General features: G+C 36.7%; 1 protein-coding gene across 1 annotated transcript in view; it reads right to left on the bottom strand.

The window, feature by feature from the left end:
* The window catches only part of LOC137179669 (glycine receptor subunit beta-like), a 64,096-nt gene extending 53,063 nt beyond the window's left edge, over positions 1 to 11,033 (bottom strand). The window contains exon 1 of the mRNA XM_067584523.1: positions 10,949 to 11,033. The gene's annotated coding sequence lies outside the window, so the exon portion shown is untranslated. The remainder of the gene's footprint in view (positions 1 to 10,948) is intronic.

Genomic DNA, 11,033 nt, shown 5'->3' with positions numbered 1-11,033 from the left:
GGGTTAGATCTTTCAGAATATCCTCTATACAAGATTGTACCATACCATTTTGTCGCACTGCATTTGGGCAATCAGCTTTCTCTGTGAAAGCAGCAACTCAGTGGAATGCCCTAACTGATGATATGAAGTGCTGCAGTTCCATCAGTACGTTCAAAACCAAATTAAAAAATCTACTAAAAACTACTCAGCTCTGTAACCACTGACTCTAAATTTCTTCTCATGGTCTTCTCATGAATGCAAGTAATCTTGCTTTTAATTTGACAAGCTTACATTAGTCACTTCTAGTTGATATTGTGAGTGTATGTGATATGCTAATGTGTGTAGCTTTGTATTTTGTATTATGTCCCCTGTGTGTCTTTTGCTTTGTACTGTTTGTTATTGTGCTGTTATGTTTTAATTGTGACCTGCCTAAGGGACTGCAGATGAAAATTAGCCATAAACTAACTCTGGTACAGGGCATCAAATGTTAACATTTATGTTTAACACTGTACATGGTCCCAATAAATACATAAATAAATAAATAATTCTGTACTGTAATTCTGTTAATGTATTTTGGCATGAATGTGCAACATTTTGCAAGAGTAAATTGGAAAGCCTACAAGTAAAAAACAAGAAAATTAGTTTAGCCAACTTTATAAAGTATAATTTACATCATACTTGGCATGAAATTTGAGTGGCATCCACTGCGCTAGTAAATTTACTTGTCGTAAAGCTTCTTTTTGTGTGTATTGTGTCAAATCTAGTTTGAATAATTTGTCAACATGAAAAAAATTCACATGAAAAAATTAAATGAAAATACAAATTTCACAATGTTCAAAAAAGTAATTATTTATTTTACTTCATTTATATATATATATATATATATATATATATATATATATATATATATATATATATTTCTGTTGAGTTTTCAATTATCAGGTTTCCCATACAATGCCATAAAAACTAATGGACCAGAGTAATAAACTACACATTGATACTGAATGTTCAGCAGATATATAATGTTGCAGTGAAACCCTGATCCTCTGTATTCAATGTTGGCATTCCAAATATAAGTTGCAAATAGTACAGCCAATAAATATTTATATGGAGGTTATTTGGAAGCATTACCAAGAAGATGAAGATTGAGTCCCCCTATTCATCACCATCATCACTACCTATATCACACTTTGATTATGTTAATAAGAGTTTAACTGTAGATACTGTTAGTCAATACCACTATAAAACATCCAAGCAGGTTGACTATGGGGCCTATGGCATTCTGGGTAGGCATATTTCCCTCATGTGCAGTATTTGCCATTGGAAGACTGTTTCCAGATGAAGGAGGAAGTTACAAAGGATTTGAATGGCCTCAGTTTGGTAACAGTCAATAAAAGACAATTATTGTATAAAAAGTTTTATGCAGTTAAAATCAGATATATTAATATCAAACAAGTGCTATATTAATGTCTGTAAATGTGTATGGTGATCTGCTGGCAGGATGTGGAAAGGGGCTGCGGTCCAGTGGGATATAGGGCAGCACTGCTCTCTTGTAGAGGATTTGGTGACGTGGAATAGCCCTCCCTCAGAGACTCCATCAGGGCTGATGCATATGCTGGGGGAGATACAGGGCCCTATTTTGCGCCCGGCGCAAAGTGGCGCCAAGCACAATGCAAGTGTCTTTGCTAGTTCAAGACCGATGCAGTTGTCATTTTCCCTTCCAGCGCCCATGTTGTTCAAATAGTCTGTATTCAAAAGTACAATATCAGAATAATTAAAAATTAAAATCAATCAATCAATTAAACAGAGTATGAGGAGTTTCTACAAAACAATATGTTGTTGATTTAACATTGGCTCTGTAAATGGGAAAAAAACACACAACGCTATTCCAGCCAGTCAGCAACAGTTCATGCTCATAGACAGGACAGGGGGAAGTCATCAGAGCAGCTGTCTACGTGAGGACATGAAAATAGCCCTATAAATACAAATACTGTGGATCACATGGAGCTGACATGCAAACTATTTTGGTTCAGTAAATTTCTGCTGTCAGTCAGCCTGACCAAGGCAGTTACTCTAGCCTCTGTCCTCTCAGTTCTCCAGGAGCTGCAGCTGACAGACGGCTGCTTCTGTGGACAGAGACGCTGAATGCAGGTCGAGTGAGAAGTGGGGAGGCAGCAGAGAGGCAGAGAGTGTGGATGGACTGTTGTGCTCACATGAGAAGAATTTTTTTCCCACTTGCGATAAAGTGTGAGAAGAACAGAAGTGACTCTACAGCTGATGCATCACTCTGGATTTGACCATATTTCTCTTTTGGTCATTGCCTTCGCAATGTGCGTTCATGAATTGGGGGGGGTGGAACTTCTGAAGAACAAGAAGGGAGGGGTGTATTTGTTTGGGTATCTGTTCAAATATCAACAACCTTTCTCCAGAATGACTAACTCTACCTTTAAGACATGAACATTATTTATAAGCTAAATTAACCACAGCTTGTCCAGCTGATTTGTTTGTGACTGTCAGGCATCATTTTATTATAAAAATCCTTATAGTAGCAGCCTAAGCAGCACAGAGACACACAGCTAGGTGAGCTGCAACTAGCTGCTGTAAGGTTTGAAAAGTTACAGAGCAGCACATTACCTACAGGTTTCTATACATTTTTTATTGTAACATTTTTTGAGACAGTCTGAATAACATGATATGTTATTTTTAAAATATTAATTTTTAAAATATTAATTTTGGTCTCAGATTTACAGTTACATAGTCTATCAATACAGTAAAATGTAAAACTCAGAGAAAAAGTCATGACACAAGTCCAAGTTTCAGGCAAGTCAGCAAATGCATATTCAATAAAGTAAAGATTTTGCAGTGAGGCTCTTTGTGTGTATGTGTGTGCACAAGTGCCTTAGAAAGAGAAAAGAGTGATAGAGAGCAAGTACACATATGCAATTATTTTGGCTGTCTGACAAAAAATGTCCCTGCCAAAGTTAAAACCAAACCCACGCCCTTGCTTGTAAGGTTATGGTTGCTTAAGTTGAAACTTAAGCGGCCTGTATTGTGAAGCAATCGCCAGTTGAAGATTCTGTGCAGGCTTGGCTCATCTCGAGTGAGACTGTTGCCTTTTATGTGCATAGAGTTGTGAATCAAAGTTCAAGGTTCAAGAGGTTTTATTGTCACGTACACAGTAGCACAGCAGATGGCAACATTGAAGGCAGTGAAATTTGGCTTCTTCTTTGTGCTCTAGTTCCAATTAGAGTATATAATAAAATGAGAGAGAAGAGAAAGATAAGAGAGAGATGAATTAAAATATATATATTATATATATATATACACACATACATATACAGCCCTAAAGTGACCAAACTATTGGTCTGTGCCTGAAATCTCTCCCTCATTCACTCATTCACTACTCTATATATACACTCAATAGTCTAGATGACTCAATAGTGTGCAGTAAATTTAGGTTTTAGAGCTGTACATGTCATCATCATTTTGCATCATGGCTGCCAGCTGTCTAGCTGCACAAAGGTAATTTTTGTATTCATAAAATGCATTACAGGATTATTTGCAAAAATAGTGTCCATGGACACTACACTACAATTTTTTGTACCATTGTTGAATTTTTGAGGGTGCTATATGATTGATAAATTGACACAGCCTAAAGCACAACAGTAAAAATGTATCTGCCAACAGTTTAATAACCATTTTATAAACTATGAACTCCTAAAACTACAATGAACTGATTAATACATACCATTTAAAAACATAAAGATGTATTCATCCTTGTTTATTGATGTATTTATTTCTGTCTGTAAATTTTGGACATTTTAACATCAGAAGCATTACTGCAAAGAGCAATCAGCTAACTCATCTTGTGTCTGACTCAAATCTGGACTCTCTCTGGCTGACTGAAACATGGTTGAAACAAACAACTCCTGTGAGTGTGTTCATGGTGCCCAGATACCAATGTTTCAGAAGAGACAGACATGATGGAAGAGGAGGAGGGTTGCTTTTTTAGGTGAGAGACAACATCAAATGTGAACATGTGGTTTACAATACGGGTAACACGTTAGAATATGTTGGGATAAAAATAATGTTATCCCAACAAATGTCTTTCAACATCATAGGTGTCTATAGGCCCCCTCCTGCAGATGACACTTTCTATGATCAACTCACAGAAGTCTTGAAAGAGTGCAATCTCAACAAAGAATTATTACTTATGGGTGATTTTAATGTGAACTGGTAGGATAAAAATGAAACTAAAAATTATAACAGAGAAATTCCAACTAGAACAACTAGTAAAAGGCAAGGACTGCAAAATGCTCCAGTACACAATTTAATCTGATATTTACTAACAAACCAGAAAGAATAACTAAAAGGTGTAATTTAATCACTGGCTTATCAGATCATAACCTAACCTTATGTGCGAGAAAACTGACTAAAAATAGATTTAGGACCACAGCAACTAAGACAATGATCCTTCAATGCATACCCAGAGCTAAGCAAGAAGAATTTGTCAGTGAAATTAACAGCTTGAACTGGGATGATGTACTGTCCTCTGATGATCTGGACTATGGCTATCATACTTTTACTCACAGAATCAACTCTGTGAGGGAAAGATTTAATGTGAGGATGCTGATAAAATCAAAAAATAAAAACAATTTACCGTGATTTAATGAAAACATGTGGAAACTAATGAAATCTAGAGATGCTGCACTAAGGAAGACAAATGAAACTAGAAGAGACACTGACATGCTGATTTATAAAGGTTCCAAGAGCTAAGAGAGGCTAAATCTAATTTTTATCTCAATATTTTGACTGAAGCAAAAAGCAACAGTAAATTGATCTGGAAAAAACATTGATAATCTCACAAGGAGGGACCCAAAATTCTTAGGAGATTTTAAATTCAAAGTACGGGGAAAGTTAATTGAAGATCATTTACTGTTGCTTCTGTCTTTAATTTTTTTTTTCTTGAGTCTGTATATGAATAAGGGAAAAAATATATGAAAAGGAAACTGGATATTGTTCTTATAGATGCTACAGGCCAGGTTTTCAAGCTGGTAGACACTGAGTTACAAGTAAAAAAAATCATCGGCTCCAAAAGTAGAGATGCTTTCCAATTTGACACCATGTTTGTTAAATCACACAAAGATATTTTAACTCCCCCTATTGCTCATTTAATTAACTTGTCTTTTAAACACAGCTCCTTTCCTGATGACTGGAAATGTGCCATTCTCATGCCTATTTTTAAATCTGGAGACCGCCTTGAAGCCAGTAACTACAGACAATAAATATACTGCCAGTACTCTCAAAGGTTGCTGAGAAAGTTGCCATTAAACAACTGACATTTCTTAATACAAGCAATTTTGGTCTACATTGTATGCAATTTGGCTTCGGAGCAAATCATTCCACCAAAACTGCTACCTTGCACTTAATAGAGCAAATTAAATCAAGACTTGATAAAGGAGGAGTAGTTGGTGCTGTATTTTTGGATCTGCATAAAGCATTCGACACAGTCAATCATGATGTTTTAATATCAAAACTCTTTTAATTTAACTTCTCATCTAGAGCACTGGCATGGATGTCTTCATATTTATCTAATAGGATACAATGTGTTAAAGTTGGTGACACATTGTCCAGTAACAAGAAGTGCACAATGGGTGTTCCACGAGGGTCAGTATTAAGTCCCCTATTATTTAGCCTATATATTATGATCTCCCTCAACAGTGTCATGATGTAGAACTACAAGTGTATGCAGATGATACCGTTGTGTACACACATGCAAAAACAGCTGAGTTAGCTGCTGGTAAGCTAACAATTGCATTGGAAAAATCATGTCTGAGTCTAAATGTAAACAAGACAAAAGGTATGTTTTTCTCTAAAACCATGGTACAAGCTCCTAACACTGATTTTTTTCATCAAAGGTGAAAAGATTGACATAGTTACTGATTCTAAATATCTTGGTGTGACACTGGATCCAAATTTGAACTTTAAGAAACATGTTAAAAAAATGGTTAAAACCATAAAGTACAACTTAGCAAATTTTAGACATTTTAGTCTCTGTTTGGACACAGCCAAGATATTTATGCATGCTATGATTCTTTCCCATATGTCTTATTGCATTACATGTTGGGGGCAGACTGGAGAAACAGCCATAAAACCTCTTGAGTCCTTACACAAACAAACTCTAAAAACACTGGACAAAAAGCCAATGTATTTCCATCACTGTAGGGTACTGGAGAAATACAATTTACTGAGCTTTGAGAATTTTAGATTATTCTCAAATTTGTGCCTAGTTTATAAAATTTTAATGGTTTGGCCCCTCCTCCACTATGTCACTTTGTGTACACTCGCTCAGTAAGTTCTATTAGATCCTCCAGAATATCCTCTATACAAGATTGTACCATACCATTTTGTCGCACTGCATTTGGGCAGTCAGCTTTCTCTGTGAAAGCAACAACTCAGTGGAATGCCCTACCTGATTATATGAAGAATTGCAGTTCAATCAATACATTCAAGGCCAAATTAAAAATCTAATAAAGACCAATAAGCTTTGTGACCACTGAGTCTAAACTTCATCTATGGTCTTCTCATTAGCATGGATAGTCTTGCTTTTAATTTGACAAGTTTACATTATTAATTTCTAATTGACATTGTGGGTGTATGTGATGTGCTGTTTTGCGTAGCTTTGTATTTTGTATTTTGTATTTTGTATGGTGTGTTCTGTGTGTTTTTTGCTTTTTACTGCTTGTTGTTGTGCTGTTGTATGTTTTGATTGTGGGGGACTGCAGATGTAAATTAGCTTTGAGTTAACTTTTATGTTAAAAAGTGTACACTGTCCCAGGAGTGTATGAGAAGAAAACATTGGACCAAAAGAGCTGAAACTTGCAGAGGGGAAGTCAAGAGGAAGGTCTTGTGCAAAAGAATTGATATTTTTTCCCCTGAACACTGAGTCAGTGCTCAGCCTGCCTGGCCAAAGACTGTGAGTGGGGCTTCTGCCCTCTGTGCACCCGGCAGAGAAACAAGCTCAGTCAGGGCGCAAAATGTCACGGGGGTGCAGCAAGATAAACACGAAACACCACTTCATTGATGTCAAACAGTAACTTAACATTACACATCTTGCTTTAGTTCATTTAACCTACCTAGGTGTTTAAGTTAAATATCAGCCAAAATGAAAAGTCTCTCCTCAGGAGTCATGCAATCTGCACCTGCCAAATGAATAAAATGTAATCGCAGATTAATCTAATTGCTAATTAGCCAGCATGTTAAGCAACTTGAATCCCCACATTCACATTATTTTATATAGAGCTCTGTATATACTTCTTTTGTTTCTGCTGGCCAGCATTTCATTTCCCACTTAAAGACAATTAAAAAGACAGACAATTAATTAAAAGGTTTTTTTTTTTTTTTTGGAGTTCTAGTAAAGAAAAGCTCATTGCTTTTTGGCTGAAGACCATTTCAGTTCTGCTCTTTCATGTACTGCTATTATAAAAATAATAAGTCAATTCATTTTGACAGGTTGTATTTCCTCCTTTTAATTTTATTTTTTATATACTGTATATATACAAGGGAGATATTGATTTAGTTCTGAAACTGTTTTGTCTTTTACCAATAACTATCCCAGTTAAGAATATATTCCTTTTAATTTTTTTTCTTTAATCAATCATTTCTAGAAATCCAACTTCATCTGCACCCTCCTCATTTGACACTCTCGTAAATGCATTTAATAATAGGTTAGATACAACCTTTGATGCTGTTGCTCCAGTAAAAATGAGTAAAACTATTAAAAACAGGAGCATGCCATGGAATAATCATGAGACCATTAAATTAAAGAGGAACTGTTGGACTGCAGAGCGAAAATTGTGCAAAACTAAATTATATGCATATAAAGAGATTGTCTCTGAAAAAAATCTAAAAATCTGCAGCTGGAAGTGTTGATATCTTTAAACGTAAACTTAAATCCTTTTTGGCTTGGCCCTTATTTATGTTATTTATGTTGTTATATTCATGTTTTTATATGTTTTATTCCCTCTAATTAATTTAATTTGTCATGAACTGTTTTATCTTGTTCTTATTCTATTTTATTTTAATCTATTTCATTGGTTTTATTCTATTTTACGTTTGTTCTGTCATTTTATCAGCTCATCAGTCATCTGTAAAGCACTTTGAGTTGCATTAACCTGTACTAAAGGTGCTTGAACACTTGAAGTGTTATGAGGAAAGGTATGTTCCAGTCAAGCAATTCATAAAGTAACTGTATATACAGTACGTAGTAAACTGCTACCAGACCCTGAATACATTTTAACAAGTTTTTACAGATATATGGTCTCAGTGATCATGCTATGATAAACTGAAATATTGGTTACATTGTGTCACAGCCTCTAGGGAATAAGATCAAGAGTGTGTCCTTTGTTATGAGTGGAACAGGTAGCATGCTGTTTAAACTCAAATAATTGTAACAGACTGATGAACTGATATCAACATAAGTATTAAAGTCGCCATATATGATAATATTATCAAAGTCAGCTGTGATTTGGGGTAGAAAAAAAACCTGTCTGAGTTTAGGAGGGCGATAAATGATAAGCAGGGGAGTGGCAGGAGATGCTTACTTAACAAACAAAATTGGATATCCAAAACTCACCAAAAGAAAGTTCTTTACAGCATGACATGTAGGTTTCAATTAAAATGTCCACAGTCCACAGTGAGCAGTCTGTGAGCAATAATGAGGTCATTTAGAATAAAAGTCCTTTTAATGTTGTATATAATATTTAGTAGCACCAATTTTACAGTGGAAGAAGGGGTTCTATTATCAGATTAAGAGAATGCCTAAAATGTACATGATAGCGGGCTGAGGAGACTTAAATGTTAGCATGTTAGCTTAGTCCGTTGTTAATTCCTAATTCCAAGGCAGTGTAGTCGTTAAGTGTAGTGTCAGTTAAATGTTCATGAATAGCAGATATGACCCAGCCTGATGGGTTGAAGATAATCATGTTTAAAAAATTCTCTCCATTTTAGAAAAGTGAAAAATTCGGGGACATTCTCTGCTCCTGCAGTAAACTTTTAGCCAGATGTGAAGTTAACCTACACGGCTGAACTTGACATTAGCAAAGTGGAGGTAGGAAATGGACCTAAGATTATAAGATACTTACCATGATCCAACAGAATGTCCATGAGGCAGGTAAAGTTGTCTTTCATTTTACCTCATTGTTGTTTGTGCACTCATGCATAACAACAGCACAAGCAGAGGGGCGTTGTTTCAGTAGCTGTGTAACAGAGGCTTCTATAGCCTTAACACCAGGACCAGGATAGTAAAAGGTTAAAGGTTGAAAAGTTAACTGCTAAATCATGCCCCATAGATGATCCAACCACAAAGATGGCAGATGTGCTGGGAGGGCTGCTCAACTAAACATGTCAGCTGGGACTTCTATGGGGCATATACACTCACCAGCCACTTTTTTAGGAACTCTGCCATAAATTCTACTTTTATGAAGCTTATACATTTTCAATTTTTGTTGACATTGTCAAAGAGGTGATAATTCTACTTTATGTTTATTATTGAGGTCGTAGTGGGTGGTGGTGGTGTTCCTAATATTTTGCTGCCCTCACATATGTTAATGGAATAGACAAAATATTAGGAACACCATTCAATATAATGCACCCCAGTACACAGCAAATACTCCTTCAGATATGCCTGTCGGATGGTTGAATAGCTTCAGAAACCCCCTCCTCCCACATCTTTCCGACAGCGGATTGTGGAGAGAGGGTGTTGTGCATGGCCATTTCTGTAATTTCCTGACACCCACATGCCAACATTTACAACCACATTCACACGGAAGTGAGAAGGAAGGAGGTTTGAACTTTTCTTGCTAGCTCTCCTTTTTTAGTCATGAGACAAATATTTATGTCACTTTATGTTAAAAGTCGAGTGCAACACTATGACTGCCTTCCAGAAGAGACTGTCCGAAAAATATGCACCATTATCCCTGTATTTAAACAATATCACATCTCCCCCTTTCCCCTCCCCTCTCTATGGTGTTCAGCTTTTACTCCACTTTTGAGCCGTTCAGAACATATAAACATATTTGATTTCCGACATTGTTGGACAACAGAGAATCAGTTTACTACCCATAGTAGTAATGGGCAGACAATGCATTCCCATCAGCGGAAATCTCCTAAGGGGCAGCTTCCAAGAGCTGGCCAATGAGGACAGAGTGGGCTCCTGAGGAGGGGGACCTTAGATTAGCTAAAATGGCTTGTTTCAGACAGGGGCTGAACCGAAGGGCTACATGAAGGGTCAGTATGAGTTAAATAAGTTTTTTATACTCTAAATCATGCAAAGATATTCCAGTAGAGCCCTGCAATATAAATATAGACGTTTGTAAAAAACCCTTTGTTTTCAAAAAAATTAATGTAAAGTTTGCCCAACCTCCACCTCCCATAATTTTTGTACAGCCACTGGCTTTTTGTACAGCCTTGAGAAGGTTAATTAAAATCATGCAGAGGCATAGTGAGAGAAACATAGTTGGACTGGGAGAGGAAAGATGGCAGAGGGAAGTATAGAGTGTGTGGGTTTGGGGGCTGGAGGTGGGGCGACCGAGGGGACTGCGGCGTTAGACTACACTGATAAAATGCGATGACACAGCTCGCTGAAGCTGTTATGGTGACACACACATACAGACAGACAATGTTCTCTATCCCATAGCCAGGAAAACTATAACAACTCACATAATGTAATATATTCCACACACATACATACAAAACAGACTCCGCCAAACACATACACACACACACAAGGACAGGACACACAAACAGCACCAAAACCCTAGGCTTATAACATTGTCCTCCAGTCTGAGGCAAAATAATCTACTATGCTCTCTCTCCTGCTCTGTCTCTTACATGCACACATACACTGTGCCCAACGACCGCAACTGAAGAAAACAGTAAGAAAGACAATGCATATGTGTTTGATTCTTACCTCTGGCTGGATCATCAGTTCTGCTGCATTACAGGGATTCAGTGGTTAGTCACTGAGATGCTGTTCTGGCTAGAGCCTGACTGTA

Source organism: Thunnus thynnus, chromosome 3 (assembly GCF_963924715.1).
Source record: "Thunnus thynnus chromosome 3, fThuThy2.1, whole genome shotgun sequence".
Classification (NCBI taxonomy): Eukaryota; Metazoa; Chordata; class Actinopteri; order Scombriformes; family Scombridae; genus Thunnus; species Thunnus thynnus.
This window is presented reverse-complemented; position numbering and strand designations above follow the sequence as displayed.